Raw genomic sequence first — 14,751 nt, forward strand, 5'->3', positions numbered from 1 at the left:
TAATATTGCCCTTGACTGTTGTCAACATGTTCAGCGTATTTGTTGTTCAAGTTGCTGCTGCTGCTGTTGCTGCTGTTGTTGCTGTTGACTTTAAGTGTGTTGATTTCATACAATTAACTTTTTGTCTGTTTGTTTTGTGCGACTTCTGCCGGCGTTCGCTCTAATTTCCTGCTCCGGGAAAGTCACTGACATCGTTTGACAGCCACGTGAGCTTTAACAAGCTGGGGGAGCCAAAAGCAAAAACAGCAACAGCGGAGCGACCGCAACGTGGCGGATACGCAATGTGAATTGTTTTTGCCCTCCAAAAGCAAGCTGGTTAAATTTAATATTTATTTTTATGCTTTTTGATTTAATTCTTCTCGGTTTCAACTTTATTGTGTGTGTGTGTGTGGTCGCGTTGTTACCGCTTTGGGGATTTATGAAAAATTTAGTTTTCCTTGTTATTTTTATTGCTGCTCAGGTGATTTTATATTTTTATTTTCATTTTTATTTTTATTTCCATCACGGGATTCGCATTAAGTTGAGGCTTTTATATATTTTTACGAGGCTTGTGTGACGAACCGTGTGAAATGTCATTTGTTTTAATTTGCCCGCGGTACGTGAAGCGGATTATTTTAATTTATTTCGCACTTGGACACGCTTGCGCCTTTCAACAATTTCTCTTCCAGAGCCTTAAAGCGCCTTTCATAAATGTTTGAAAATATCTTGCAACTTAAAATTAGCATTGCAAACAGGAGCACAAATCTTTGGCAATTTATAACCTTAGCATGTAGATATATATATGTTTATATTTCGAGGCCATAAAAAGCAGATACATAAACTCCTTGCTCCTTGGTGATTAATGCGTCATAATTAGAGTTGCTTGCCGGGTACATGCATAATTCCACGTGGCAGCCCTGTAAATCATTCGTGAGTATGTGTGTGTGTCCTAATCTAGCCACCGCCAAAATTTGGAATTCGGTATACCCGGTATCCCGGTATCTGTCTGTCAGAGACACTTAACTTTCGGCTGCTGGCAGGTTCATCGCCAAAGTGTCGTCGCCGGCAAACCCAGAAACGCCTCTCTGTCAGCCGGAAAATAAATGCGTTATGCGTGCGCTTAAGTGCTCATTAATTTGGAATGTCAAACTATGTTGACTAACGCAAATGTTCCACGTTTAATCGCTTCGAGGAGGACCTCGTTTGCGGCCTTGATGAGTTCCCGGCATGCTCTCTATGCCGCATCCCTGTCAAATTGATTTAGAAGAGCCTCATAAAAGCAGTCCGGTCAACATTTAGGCCCCACAGACTCTCATCCTCTGGCGTACTATAGCATCCAAACCACCAAACCCACCACCACCAGACATTTCAGCCAAAAATAGAGGCCGTCATCAGGTGGAGGACTTCACGTAGGCAAGGCATTTTCAATTGAGATATTTCCAAATGTTGCTGCTACTAATTTACAGAGAAAAAAACAAGGTAATTGGGGGAAAAGCTTCTAAAAAATATTTTTAATATAATTTTTAAAACCAGAAACATTTAAAAATATGATTCTTAAATATATAAGTTTGTGTATTTTAATTTCTTTATCAAAATTTTTATATTTTTCCTCGTGTACCTTTCGATTTGGGGCATTGTTGCTCGTGATATCCTGAACAGGACTTGCAGAATAAAAAGGAAAAAAAAAACAGAAACGACTGGCCTAAAAGAGATGCGGGCTGTCTGGCCAACGTGGCCATTGGGCAACGGGGCAACGCAACTGGAGGCTGCCGACGTGCCTTCCTTGCGGTCAGTTGTTGCACGTTGCAGGGTCAGAAGTCATTCGGCCTCTATTAGCCTGCTAATTGAAATACCAGCAGCAGGCAGGACTCGAGCCCAGCAATGGGTTAACTGTTGCCTGGCTCCAGCTTCAATCCTGGCAGAGCTAAGCGAAAGATACGGAAAGTATAAACTAATTAAGAGTTGCCAGCTGGCCAAAGGTAAGTGGAAAGTTCATTAATTAAATAGTGCACTGATTTGTGACTCCTCATTGATTTGGACTCTTCAAAGAAAAAAGAGTATTTGCAGTGAGTCAGAGACCATGCATTTTATTTACTATTTATTCCAAACATTAGTAATTTCCACTCCCTGGCTCATAATTATTCTCATCACATCACCGCCATCAGCATAATTATCTCACGTTTATTGCGCAATCCTTTGGCAATGTTCTTTATATACATTTTTTTTTACTTCGCGCTCTTGTTTACGTGCAATGCAGTTGGGATTCCATCATTAGGAATTAAGCAAAAGTCAGTGGCGGAAGTTAAGTACTTGTCAAGTGACGATGATGCCGGAGTTCTTGGCAAGGCCAAAAGTTTTAGAGTATGCGGGTTATTTCCCCGCTCCAACTTCCGCCGCCGTCGTCGTCGACTCCATTCAACTTTGCTCCGCTTCGCTTTTTTTTATTCATTCCTACCAGCTACTGCCGCTGCATCCTTAAATATTTTCCCTTTAATTAAAATTTCAACAAGCCAGACTCCGGGCGCTAGAGACAGGGAACACTGGCGGAGAAACACAGAGACGGAGAGGAAGAGACAGAAGGCAGAGGAGGAGCAGACATGCCCGCATAAATTAACTTTTGCGTAGGTGACTGTGTTGTACGGTTTTTGTATGGGAGTTTCGCCGGGGTCTTTGGAATACGGAACGGAATACATAGAGAGTGTGGAGCCTCTGGTAAGCCGGGCGTAAGTGCCTTATCTTAATGCCTCGCCATATCTGGGGCCTAATGCATATAATAGGCCAGGCCTGCTATTTAAAGTCTAACAACCCTTTTTATATGCAAATTGTTGCGCTACACGTACACGCCCTAGCGCCCTTTTTCACTCCCACCCTACCCATCCCTTTAAACCTCCTCCTGCTGCTCCTCCACCGGCAACTTGACATTTTTTTCTAGATATTCCACGTGGCGGTGGGCTCTACACCCCCTTTTTAATTTCCCTCATTTAAACATTTTGTGAAAAGTCATATATACTCGTCGTGGGTGGCGACCGTGTGCGTGAATTACGTTTCAACTTTTTACACGACTTCGGGTCTCCGGCTGTGTGTGTGAAAAACGTTAAAATTTGCAATTTAAATAGTTTTAATTAACTTTCACTAATTTGCTGTCGCTCAACTAGCACAAGTTGGCAAACTAATTTTAAAGTAATTTATTATTTAAACAGCTTGATGATTGGCAGTGCCTGCCACAAAAAAATTTAGGAAGGAGAGAGAAAGCCCAACTGCCTGCGGCCTAATTAGCTAAAGGTGTAGGACCTCCTCTTCCCGCCCCCCATTTGCGGTCTGTCCTTTGACTAACTGAAATTGGTGTAAAAATGCCGCTGGCTTTTGGCCCAAAACATTTGCAGATTCTAGTTTGTGGCTGCGTTTATTGTCCACAATCAATTGAACAAAAGTTTGCGGGGGGCAGCATTTGTAAATAGGAATCCTTGGCTTCAGGTCATTATCTGGCATTGGCCCCAAAACATGGGCCACAAACAGCCACCGGTTCCATAGGCATGGGCTAGATTGTAGCTTCGGACCAGGAAAAGCACTAGAACAAGTATCAATAGGATCATTAGGATAAGGACGCCAGTGGCCAAGTCATCGAAGGTTAATCTTTTCCAGAAACTAGGGATTGGAATTTAGTAATTTATAGAAAATTATAGTTTCATTTGATGACTTCTTACCTTGGCGGATGAATAGGTTTCCTTTTTAGAGGTTTTATTTTTGAGATTGAAGAGGTCCTGCAATGGAATTCCTGGTTTCGTTTCTTGGCCAAGTCTATCACCTGCCGAGCCCGGTTGCCCAGTTTTTTTCCGCATTCAGCAAAGATCTCTGTCACACTATCCCGGTTCCGTGCCAAGGACACTTGCTCAGGTGTGGTTGGTTCTGAGCAACAGCAATCGCTGGTTAAGATTATTTTTTTTTTAATCATAATTAAGGCAAAATATAGTAATATATTTTATATAAATGACAAGCAAGTGATGTATTTTTACATGTTAACTTGAAGCCTTGATTCAATTAAAGCTTTTCTTACAACAATTTCCAGCTTCTTTGTTAATTATTAAACAAGGTTTTAATTGTTATTTTAACCTCTTAAATGCCTTCTAATGTTTATGCCAAATAACAATAATAATCACGCATTTTACAAGCAGCAACAAGACCTTGAATAATATTATCTTTACCAGGTTTATTATCATTTATTAATTTATTCTCTCATCTTAATTTCTCACTTTAAAGTGCAGCGCCCCCCGGGGGTACTAAGATAATTTTGATTATCCATTCAGACACTGCGGCCATCTGGGCCATCTTAAGCCATTTCAACGCCTGAGCCAAATTAATAACATTATGCAAATTTTAAAACCGACCCATAAATCAACGCATTGAATTTGCCATGAAATAAATGCGTGCCCAAAAGGCAAATAATGGCAGAGTCATTAGATAAATTTATATCGAACGACAAACAAACAGCGGCAAATTGAAAGAGAACAGAGCGAAAAAAAAACACACACACAGACAGCAACAAAAATCGATAACAACGGGCAAATTGAAACCGAAAATTTACAGTAATCAGCATAATATAGAAAACCGCCATTAAAATCATTATGTACCAAGTTTAATGCCTATTTATGGCTGATTTCAATTTAAGTAGCGCCGCCACCAGCCGCCAGCCACCAGAGGGGGAGTCCCCCTATACCAAAAAAACAAATATAGAATACACACAGAAATATACCAAAAACCTGCTGGCGTTAATTTCCAATAAAAAGCCGCTCTGCAAAAAGTAATTAACAACAAATTACGAAACCGTAGCAGGCAGCAACAACCGCCGCAACCAACACACTTAAAGCTAATTAAATTTTACGCTGATTCCCATTGCCCCCATCTCTTCCCTCTCCAAAAACCAAACCCATAACTGATTGTTGGCAATAACGACAGCCGCAGAGAGCCGAGAGCCACAACACATTTGCCATGGGTCCCCCAAAATAATATGTATTGGTAAAATAATCCTATCAAAGGATATAATCAAAATTAAATAAAATACGATAAATATAAATTAAAATAATTTTTTCTTGGCTGCTTTCTTCTTTTTTATACAATTTTCTTGTTAATTAAAAACATATTTTTAAAGTTTTGTCATAATAAAACTGATTTTCCTGTTCTCTTTCTTTCTATAAAAAATTATCAAAATGAAAAACCAAAACATTTAATTTACAAGAAAGCTTCCTTTCCTATTTCCTCTGCTCTCTTGCCAAATGAAATCAAATAAATTAAGCGCTGACCAGCAGCCAAACACAATTTGAAGCCACCTAATTGATTTGCCAATAAAATTCACAAAACTCTAGCCGCAGTTGCCGCCAAAAAAGGACTCGGAGCTTGCCGCCTGAAAAGGAAGGACCCGTAGCCTGTAATTTGTAACTGGCCAGCTGCAAGAGCCAAAGTAATTGACACACACAATCCACGCACACACTACACTACACTGCAAACACACACTGGTGAGCAATCATACATATGCACATTAATTACCACAAAGTAAAAGGAAGGCGAAAAGGTGGGAAAGTCTGGTAGGTTGCCGGGAAAACTCAATGACGACACCGAAGCCTGGCCGAAAAACCATTTGAGACCAGCGATGCGAAACTAATGTGCAGCAGCGGCCGATGGAAATGTCATTTGAGTGCAATTGTTGCTGCGGCCTCATATTACTTTTGGTCATTTTCTACATTACAGAGCCTTGCCATTATTGGTTAGATGGGAGTTTTCTTTGAAGGGGAAAATCTAGAGAAATACTTGGTTATTTTAAATATTTATTTAAATTTCTATGAGATCAATTTACAAGGAAATAAGTTAGAGAACAACTTGTAATTATTTTTAGGCTTAAAATGCTTAGAACGAAGTTTTGTTTTGAATGAAATCTGTAAAATAAGTAGACAAGAAACTGCCACATTTTACTAACAAACTTGTTATTAACTTAATTAAATATTTAAAATTTAAACTTTCCTTTTTAAATTATACACACTCTTGCCAGGCCAACAAAATATTGCCCAATAAGAAACTACCGCCATTAAGCCACCAAAATTTGGCCCAAAGCTGCCAAAAAGTTGACCATTCATTCGTGTGAATGCCACTGCGAATGCCTTTCTCCGGTGCCCTGCAGCGCGAATTGCAATCATATTAAAGGCAGAGAGAATTTCCCCCTCCTCGTTGGAAAAACATTTGATGCCGAGAAGCGCGAACACAGAGCGGAACATGTGGCCGCCTGAATGCGGCAGGCGGCATGACCGGGGTATACCGATCCCCCAGACCTAAACTAATCACGGCTACCCATCAGCTGAGCGAGAAAAAAATAAAAGCAAACCAAAAACCCTGAAAACCGTAACACTTTGCCCGCCATTTGCATTTCCCCAGGAAAATGCCGGGCAGAATTTTTCGGAAAGAGCCAGTGGCTCAAAGCGAAAAGGCTGCCAAATGCTAATTTCCTGGCTGGAAAACTTTTTGGTCATTTGCTTTATTAACGACAAAAGATGCAGGAAACGTCAGGCCACAAAGCCTTAACCCATTTAAAGTTAAAGGAAAATGCAGAATAATGCCTGGAAATTATTTTAAATATTTTAAACAGGAAAATGTAGCAATAAATGGTAAAAATATACCCAAAAAATGTTTAATAAAACTAAGGCTCCTTCATTTTACCTTTTAAATTAAATCTAAATTTTACCTCAAGCTAATCAATTCTTCCAGGGGGTTAACCCAAAAACTCCCAAGTTTAAATTAAATTTCCAAGATGCAGGATGTGGCGCTAAGTGCACTCCCGTTTCCACTTGAGCTTTGCATAACTCATTAATGGCGAAAGTTTCTCTGGTGCTGACACTATCTGAGATGGCGATAAGACCCCCCTTTGGGGCCACAAAGGACATTGGACACGAACCAAGTCCAAATTCCAGATCCCAGATCCAGACAAGGAAAGAGACCGTCCCAGGCAGGTCAAGTGGGGCATTTATCAGGGCTGCAGGGATTGCACAATATGGACGCATAAGGCACATGCCCATCATCATCAGCATCATCGGCATCATCATTATCTTGGCGATCATGTGCTGCTGCATGTAAGCAACAAAAATTAATTGTGCCCACATGCAACAGGAAGCAGGACCGAATCGGATCCAAAACCCTTGCCGCAAATGAGAAACTTGGACAATCGCATTCACACATTCTCGGCCAGAGACAATTGAAACTTTTTGTTCGAGGACGAGAGCACCAGGATGGGGAATGAGAATGGGAAATGGGAATGGGAACGACTACGACAACGACGACGAGGACGAGGACAATTCTAGTCTCATTCACATTTGAGGACATGAGCTTTTCTTCTTGGCCGGCCAGCTTGACATGCGTTGGCAGGAGCCCCCTGTCTCCGACTCCACCTTTCTAGCTAACCATTCTTATGTGTCAAAGCATGTGTTTCTGCACTTGAAAAAAATACAAGAAAATTGTATAAATATCTTTAATAATAACCAAAAGAATTGGTAATTCTTTGAGCTTTAAATTACTTAATTTAAATAACTATTGAGAACGTACAATCGTTTTCTTATTAAAATCTTATAAATATATATCTATTAACTTTTTTAACATCTCCTTCTTTAATTAAATTAAAACACTAATTCTAAAATCCTAAAATTTTGGTTTTTCTAGTGCATTTGTGTGTTCATATAAGTTGGCCAAGCTGTTGGCCTGCTTGTGGTCGGTTTGCCTTCCAGCCATATACCCATCCATTCATTCATTTTGACATGGCAGCTGCCTGGTCGGTCCCCCCACACTTTCAACTTCCAACTCGATTCCTTTTCATTCAAAGAACTCTTGTTATGCTCGCCCTGCTTGCGGTTTTGAACATGGCCAAATGCAACAGCTTCGATGGGAACACACGGTGGCGGTTGGAGTGCAATGGTTGCGAGTTCGAGTGGCAAGACAAAGCTAGGGTACATTGAGGGAAAATATTCTGGAAAATGTATTATATATTTTAATGAATATTTAAAATATGCAGGAATTAGGTAAGGTTATTCTCTGATATTAGAAAAATATCTACAAAAGTAAATACATATATAAACATTATAATTTAAAAGGTTATATTCGATTATATATTATACCAAAAGGTTGCAAGATATTATTACTTTACTCATTTATTTTAACATTTAAAATACTCTTCTTGATTTTACAAAGTTTAATGTAGAATCTAAATAAAATTTACTAAGCTAAAAAAATAATTTAATTATTAGAAGAGCTCTATAAACATTCGAATATATTTAAAAATCTGTTTAATCTCTGTATTTATTTTAATTTTTGTAGAAACGTGTTGGAACGCCTTAAAGATTGAATTTTTATATCAATTAAAATATTCATAAAATACAATATTTTCTTATTTATAAAAGTAGCTCTTGTAAATGTAATTATTTTATTATCATTACCATTTTTCCCTTGTGCACTCATTGTCGCAGACCATAGCCGTGGCTGAAGTCACTGCCGTTGCAGTCGCTGGAGTCGCTATCGGAGTCAGTTGAGTGCCTTTGTTGCGGTTCATTCAGTTGTATATGTATGTATGTATGTATGTGACTCGGCCAAATGTCCTTACCGTGGCTCGTTTCTTGGCTTATTGCTCCTGGCCGGGTCGGGTCCTCGGCTATACTCTCTGTCGGCACTATTCTGCCGCCTCATTGGGGCTGTCGCATTCTTCAATGTCTCCTTTTAGTAGCGTCATGGGCTTCATACTTTGTATTGAAAAGTTTTCGCGCGCGACTGACAGCAGCTGAATGCGAAGTCTGCCTTTTCTCTTTCCCTACATATACGACTATATAGTTGTATATACATATATATTGGCGCGACTTGGGGAAACTTTGGCTTGTTGCGGATAACCCAATATAGTCACTCGAGTGTGCAACAAGGAGGTCGTCTTACATTGAGATGGCAATTTGAACACATTTTAACCGCGGTTCTGATTTCTATTTGCATAGTTTTTGATTGAACCTAATTTGTTTATAAAGGGAAAGGTGATTACTTAGAGTTATTAACTAGTTTTTGGGGGTTTATATAAAGAAAAAATATATTTGTATTACTAGAAATTAATAAAAAATTCTTTTTGAAGGTTAAAAGGCTTCCTTTGAAAATATTAAATGTCCATTTACTATTTTTTTTTAGTTTGTAGAAAACTTAATTTCTTTATAAAAACATTTAGCTATTTCTTTAAAAATATATATTTATTCTCTAATGTATTTGTTGTTTATTTATTTATAATGTAATAAAAGCAAGCCTTTAAATTCCTTCTTAAAAAACCCAATTCTCCTCTTCCAAAACTTTGTGTGTTGGGTTTCATTTTTGGACATTGCTGTCCACTGCAGTCAATGCCCCTCATTTGCCCCTCTTTCATTCTGATTGTGTGTATGTGAGTGTGTGTGTGTGTGTGTGTGTGCATTGTCCTCGTTGCCATTGTTTAATGGTCACATTAAAAATGCCTCATTGTTGGCTCTGTTGTCGTTGTCAACTTCTGACCGCGCCCTTTGCACAATATTTTCCACTGCATTTTCTCCGGCCAACCCCCTGTCCCCCATGTCTGTCATCTCCCCTTGTCCCCCCTCCTTGCTCCTATGGCGCTTTTCTTTTTTCCTTTTTCTTTTCTTTCGGCCGCGGCGCAGAAAAGTATGCAATACAAAATGCATGCCGGCGGCATTGGACTTTTTAGTGGCTTGCATTGCACTTTCTGTTTACTCGCACACTCTCTCTGTGTGTGTGATGTGTGTTTGCACGTGAGTACATTAGCTGAAAATTTAAGGTGAGCACGTGTGTGTGCTCAGCCGCCGCACAGTGGGCATTTTACAGCAAACAAAACATCCTTTGTGGCCATCGACTTTCCGTGGATTCTGGCGCAGTTGCAGGTGCCGCTGCAGCAGCCGTTAGATACCTTCATGTGAACACAATGCCAAAATGGCAACAAGGGGCTGCAGCCTGCACTTTTCCACCATCCTGGTGCTTGCTATTGGGGTCTCTGCTAAGAGCTTATTATGGCAGATGGCTTTTCTCTAGGCCAGGCAGTGATGCTGAAAGCCTAATCCTAAGTCCTGAACTCAGTTAAGAGTCCTTAAAATCTAGTTATATGAAAGCTGGTTGATTTTAATCTATAAAGACATGTGTTCCTTATCGGGATATATATATTTTATTGAGTATTTTTTGTGTGTTCTTATATAAAATATAATTATGAGATCCTTATCAAGGTTTTATATATTGTATTACGTACTTTTTAAGCATTTAACTATTAATATAAATTGTCAAAATTCGAAATAACACATTTTCCATATAAATTTAAAAACCGGAAATACCCAATCCAACCGGAAACGATCTCTCCTTCCGGCCATACTGCCAGCACAGCTCCCAAGAACCCTTAAGTTTGTATGTACTTTGATTGTGTTGGCCCAAAGAGAGAAAGTCGGTGGTAAGAGGAACTCCAATTGGCAACAAAAAAGGAAGCTTATTTGAGTTGTTAACTGATGTGGGCGTGGCTGTGCTGGCTCCTCTAATAGTTTGTTGTTTGCCTGCCTGCCTGCCTGCCCGAGTGGCCGCTGGGGGAAATTAGATAATTGAAAATGAAACTGCAAATAATGATGCTGCTGATCAGAGCTAAGTAAGCTTAAAAGCCAAGAGAGAAAATTACGGCGAAATTGCCAATAAAGAATGTGGCGAAATTTCGATTTATCGAAGCAGAGATAATACTCAGCGAGTCAGCCAATGTCGATGATTCAATTGTGGGTGCTGGCGGCGGCACTCGGTTGCTGAAATAATTAAACCGAAATATGGATTTTCATTCACAAATCACGCAGCCAGCCGGAAATGGCATTAAAATAATACATTAACTTCACCAAAACGTTGCGTCGCCCCCTCACTATGAAATACAAAAAAATGTGATTAATTTAAAAGAATGCGAGGGCGGCCAGGAAGGCAACGTTGAGAGCTCACAAAAAGTTATTAACGGAGAGTCGCCTACGCCTAATACAAATCACGAGTAATAGCATTGTAATAAAAACAAATTTCCCCAAACGTTTGGCCTAATTGTACGGCGATAGCAAAAAAAAAAAAAGACGAAAAAACTTTGGAATGAAAGAATTACCACCGAAAAACCCCCGCCAAGTCGGCAAAGGAATTTCCCCTTGCGGCTGGGAACGGTGCGGGTGCGCGTACTTTTCGCGAGGACTGTTGCTCGTGCGGCCAGCGTGACACAGAAAATTTCACAGCCCAGCCGAAAGCAGCAAGAAATCCCCCTCAAATTGTTTTGGCCCGCTAGTTGCATGTGAGTGGCGCATAACCATCACCCCCGGTGGACCCCTCTATGCCAGGACCTCCTCTTCTATAGGGCTGACGTTGCTGCCAACGACTAAGGCGACGACAAAACACACGAACATAAACCCAAGTACACAATCGCTGGGCCACACACAACGACAACGACTACGACGACGACAATATAAACACGATAAGCAAAAAGCTGCGATTTCCCCTCAGGGGAGAGGGTCTTTCTAACAGCGGGTCATGGGGGGAGTTAAGTAAGATCGGGTTTGGGTTTACCTACTGTGGTGAAGGTTTTCCTAATTTTCTAAATAATTTGATATTTAATTGGAAAATTTAAAATATTTTATATAGTATCTTAATATTCTTAGTTCGGAACTAACAACTTCTTAATTACATTTGTTATTCGGTTTTATGAATATATTGAAATTCAAGCATTTTTTGATTAGTTATGATAGATTTCCATGATTGATCCTCTAACAAATTGTGTGTTTAAACTTTGGCTTCTCAAAGCTAGCTTAGTTTCCTGTTTATTCTTTTATATATTGCACTTTATTTTTAAGCCAAGAAAATATATAAAATAAACCATAAACTTACTAGAATTAGTTAATATATAAACCTCACCACAGAGCCCTGTGTCGAGGTGTTCTAATGGGTTAATAGGATTTTCTTCAGATGGGCCTGCGGTGTCATCGTAGTAAACTTTTTCCTGGCTCCCTGGAAATTGCTTTAAACAGCCAAGTCTAAGAATCCCCTTAATCAATCGGTTAGAGCCTGAAGAAGAATTAGAGGAGCTGGGAAGGGTAACCACCACCCATCCTGCTTATGGCTACGCCCCTGGTCAACGGGCAATGGTGCAATGAGAAAGGTGAAGAAGCCAAATGGTTAAGAGAACCCAACAAATGGCCCCCTAGGACTTTCCTCTACACCAATATGTATGTGTGTTTGTGTGGGCTTGCGGTTTTCCTAAGCAGGGCACAATTAGTGAGGAAGAAGGGTAGCCCCCCTGCTAGCGGAGTTGGGCAGTTAGCCCCATAAGTCAGTCACTCACACAACAGGCCAACGTGTAATTCGATTCGCGCTGAAGGCGGGTGAAAGAGAAGGCAAAGGCACTCTCTAAGAAAATTGGCTGCGTCGCCGAGGAAATTTAGAGTGGACAAAAGGCAGCCAGGGCAGCACGGAATGTGGCAGTAGCAGCGGCAGCGGGAAAAGCAGCCAAAGGCAGCGCAGCTCGAAACACAATTCAAAAACACTTTGACCGGCAAAGTTGCCACACGGAATTTCTTCTTGTGCATCGCGTTAAACGCCAGAAAAGTAAGCAAAAGTTTCGCACTTTTGTTTTGCGCCAAACTTTCTTCTTACCAAAAAGTAAGAGAGAATAAGATGTTTTAATAAACTGCCAGCCATCGCCATCTCGAGTTCATTAAATTTGATTCAAGTAAATGTGTTTATCCGTGAGTGTTTTCCCCGATTCGAAGTCCGCCCCCCGAAAACAAGTGGACACAATTGGGGCTGATTGATAGGCAATTAGCGGAAGTGGCAGAGAGGCTGAGCCCGAAGAGGGGGTAGGATGCTGCTTGCAACAACAACAGTTTGTGCATAAATAACCCCAAGCAACAACCCAACGCCGGACCCAAGTGTCATTAACCTAATTGCCGCAAAAGAAGCCACAGCGCCACTTTCGCCGGATGAACCAACAAAACAAAAAAAAAATACATAAAAAATCGTCCACGGCCATAAATACGCGAGGCAAAGGGAAGCAACGTGCAACGTGTTGCAATAACAACAAATTTGCATAAAACAGGTAAAACCCACCAAAAGAGCCACCCGAAAAAAATAAAAACAGGTGAAAAAACCCCAACAAAAAATCGGTTTGAAAAAAGGGCCCCGCCAGCAAGAATTCCCCCGCTGCCAACAAATATTTATTTTTTGTTGCAATTGTAAAATACACGAAATTCCAATGCAGTGAAAAGGACTTGGATCCTGGATTCAGGCCCTGTCTGTGTGTGTGTGTGTGAGTGTGTGTCTGAATGGTTGTTAGTGAGCTGAGGGCTTCTGTATGTGTGTGTGTGTGAGTGCGGAGTGGTCAAAGACACAGGAGACCGATGCCGATGCCACTTAAGCCGGGAGTCGTCGGCTTGTTCCCAGCCGTCTGCAATTTTACGGTGCTTACCACTGAATGCACTGTTAAAAAAAAGGGGGTTAATTGAAATCGAAAAAGAATATATGTAGTACATAACTACCAGATTTTTGTTAAATATTTTTTACTTACATAAAACTAATTTGGTTTGATGTATCTTTCAGATATTTTCGATTTCGCAAAAGTAGATTTTGGTTCTCATTTAATGAAGCTGAATTCCCTTTAGCTTTTCTCTTCTATATTTATATTTGTTGTACTTCTTATTCTTAGCTTTTTAAAAGTATTTTACTCTCTGATAAAAAATTAACAATATTTTTTTTTTAATCAACACAAAAGCTATTTTAAAGTAGCCTGAAGCTTAAAATTAATTCAAAAAAGAAAACCCTTTAAATTTCTTCTCTTAAGACTTATAATTACTCAATTGAATATTTTTTTAAATATATTTAAGACATTTTAAAAATTAAGCTTTATTAATTATCTCTTAATATTTTATATTCTTCATTTTTTAGTGCACCTTTTTTCCCCGTGTAAGCACAGCAAATAGCAATGCAAGGCAAGGCAGGGCAAATAATACGCGATATTTTCGGCCTCTCCAGCGAACGTGGAGCAGGTCTGAACTCTGAACCCTGAACTCTGTCCGGTGTACCACACCCCCTTCCCCTGCCCTCTGCCATTCCATATATCCCCATCCCTTTGGCCCGCAGAAGTGTGAATGTTTGTAGTGCCCACGCCGAATGGTTGAGTGGGGCTCTTCGGTCTCCGGTCTGTTTACCGGGACAAAGGCAGTGGCAAGTGCTGCTCGCCGGACAGCCCATTGAATTGACCCGTGGAGCAGGCAGCAGGCAGCAGGGAGCAACCAGGAGCAGGGAGCTCTGGGTGCAGAGACCCGGATTCGAGAGGAGGGACTCTGAAGAGCCCCTGGGCAATGGGCAATGGGAGCATTGGACACATTGCATCGAGAGCTCGTGGCATATCGATTGAGCAAAGGGTGAGAGGACATGGTTCACAATTGATATTTCTAAGTGCAGTCCTTGAGACTTGGACAAGAGCATGAACATATGTACGATTTGTTACCGGGTTTATGAATGTGGCAATTAGGGGTGGCATCGATCAGAGAAGAAGATGTTGTCATTGAATTTGATAAGATATAACAACAAAATATAAAAATATAAAAAATATAACTTGTGAATATATTATCTTTTTCTAAACTTAAAATTATATTCTTTAAATTTACAAGCTTTTGAAAGCAGTAAAAGCGTGCTAAATATGTTCTCCCTTTAGTCTTTTAGGTGGGTTAGGTTAGGTTA

General features: G+C 40.2%; 1 protein-coding gene across 1 annotated transcript in view; it reads left to right on the forward strand.

The window, feature by feature from the left end:
• The first annotated feature begins 622 nt into the window (after positions 1 to 622).
• The window catches only part of DCX-EMAP (Doublecortin-domain-containing echinoderm-microtubule-associated protein), a 55,056-nt gene continuing 40,927 nt past the window's right edge, over positions 623 to 14,751 (forward strand). The window contains exons 1-3 of the mRNA XM_017163915.2: positions 623 to 1,458; positions 1,639 to 1,958; positions 13,954 to 14,432. The gene's annotated coding sequence lies outside the window, so the exon portion shown is untranslated. The remainder of the gene's footprint in view (positions 1,459 to 1,638; positions 1,959 to 13,953; positions 14,433 to 14,751) is intronic.

The sequence above is a fragment of the Drosophila kikkawai genome, chromosome 3L (genome assembly GCF_030179895.1).
Source record: "Drosophila kikkawai strain 14028-0561.14 chromosome 3L, DkikHiC1v2, whole genome shotgun sequence".
NCBI classification, from domain to species: Eukaryota; Metazoa; Arthropoda; class Insecta; order Diptera; family Drosophilidae; genus Drosophila; species Drosophila kikkawai.